The following is a 2,089-nucleotide window of genomic DNA, read 5'->3' as shown; positions in this document are numbered from 1 at the left end:
CTCGCTATTCTCATTACCGTAACAATGTGGTTTGTGTGTCTGCAGGTTGTTTCATTTGTCCCTTGAGTTGTGTAACATGACTTCTCAAGTGTTCAGCCTTATGCCTGAATAGCCACCTCTTTCCTTTGATTCTGTATTTTTGTGACAGAGTCGATAATTAACCACTTAACTGTTGGTAGGTAAAGCCTTGGAGGTAGAATATTCCTATGGCTTTGAAGCATATTGGACCAAAGTGGGTTCATGACTGTTCGAGAAGACTGGTTAGTCTCATCTCCAGAATGTTACTTAAAAGAAGGGAGATCAGGGTCCCTCTTACAGGACCAGCAGCTGGCTGGTCTAACCCACGTTTTCCAAAGAAGTGTTGATCAGCAATGTGTTGTGGCTCAAAATAGGGTGACGATTGATTGTTGGAGCTTTTCTGATGATGTTTTTGGATGATTGGTTTTTTTCCCTTAAAAGAATTAATGTATTCCCTCAGGGAGCTTGTTATCAGTGGAGAAACATTTTTAATTTTTTGTGTGTTTGTAGGGGGGAAAAAAAATAGTACTCTGTAAATTAAAGCACATTGAATGTTTACTTTTGGATCCATCTCCTCAAGGGATTAATAACCTTGCACTACATTTTGCATTAGATACTGAAGAATATAAGTTTGTGGTTAATGGCTTTTACCAAATATTTGCTAACCCTCTTTGAGTCTCTTTTTTTGTTGCTGTTTTTGAACGTGACTGTCCAGTGAGGGACTCTCCATTCCCTTAGCCCTTGACGTGACTGACTTGGTTCTGTGGGACAGTTAATTGCCTGAGTGCTTCATACAAGATAGTCTGGCCTTACAGAATAGCTGTCGCAGTACTCCTGTTGAATGTTACTGCTTTGTTTTCCTATTTAAGTGCCTGATGAAAATATCGAGGTATATTTTAATGTAGGGGTGTAGAGGGGGTGCCAGTTATTGTAGCATCTGGGTGGAAACCTCACTGGATCTTGTATCTTCTTCCTCATAAAGAAAGCAGCATATGCATCCATCTGAGCTTCCTTTCCGTCTCAAGTTCTTGCTCTGTGGTCACTTCGCCTCCTTTGTGAAGACTGCTGGTCTTTAACACTCCCTGACACCCACGGAAAATGCGGATCAGAGGGTAAAACTCGGCATACCTCGTAGAACCCGGGTATCTAACTAGGGACAAATCGATTAACCCCGTAGAAACTCAGTGGTGTGGGGGAGCAGGATGGAGTAAGGGAATACAGCGCTGCAGGTAGGCTGTGGGCAGGGAGAGGCGCTTGGCGTTTTTCGTAAACGTCTGAGTGGGGTGGCACAGGAACCTCTCCGGGATTTCCCTCCCCCCATGAGCCTACGTAAGAGGCAAGCGAGGACAATGAGAAGAAGCTAGGAAGGTAACTGTTGGGAACCAACAATCAGAACCTGATTTTACTGTAACTGGAAAAACAGTAGTTTTCCACTAATTTCACTGTGTCGATGTGAGCAAGTGCAAGTCTAACGCAGCCCTTCTCGGTTCCACATTTCTGGTACGCTACGGCCTGTGGATGATTCAGCTCGCACATTCGGTGCTTTTTAGCTGTAAGTTTTGTTTTGTTTCTAGTGCCTCAATTTATGAAACTTCCTTTAACGCTGTATAAAAATGTAACTTGTTCAGCATAAGATTTCCTAGAATTGAAACTTCCTTTTTAAAATTTCACGTATCTGGGATCACTGTTAAAACACTTTTTTCCAGTTGTGTTACTGCTTGCTTTGGTCTGTTATTATTTGAGTATGTGTAGAAATCTGTGCATTACCTTCAGCTTTCACATGACTTTTTCTGCGTTTGGTTTTTGGTGTGGTGGGGGTTTTTTTTCCCTAAAGAGAACAGAAAAATCCAGAGACGTGTATGTATCTGCTTTTAAGCATGCAGCTGTCATGATCTTGGTTGAAATGTTATCTTGTTCTTCTATAGTTTATTAAAAAAAAAAAAATAAGTGAGAAAACCTGATTTCATGGCTTTTCTCTTGAGTCCCGTGGCTTCAGACGAGCGTTATTTTGGGAAGGATGGAAATAAGTTGCGGCGCCCTCAAGTAAGTTTGTGCGGTGGCGAAGGCGCTC

This window comes from Eurypyga helias, unplaced genomic scaffold, assembly GCF_000690775.1.
Source record: "Eurypyga helias isolate BGI_N326 unplaced genomic scaffold, ASM69077v1 scaffold1687, whole genome shotgun sequence".
Lineage (NCBI taxonomy): Eukaryota > Metazoa > Chordata > Aves > Eurypygiformes > Eurypygidae > Eurypyga > Eurypyga helias.
Note: the sequence above shows the minus strand (reverse complement) of the source record.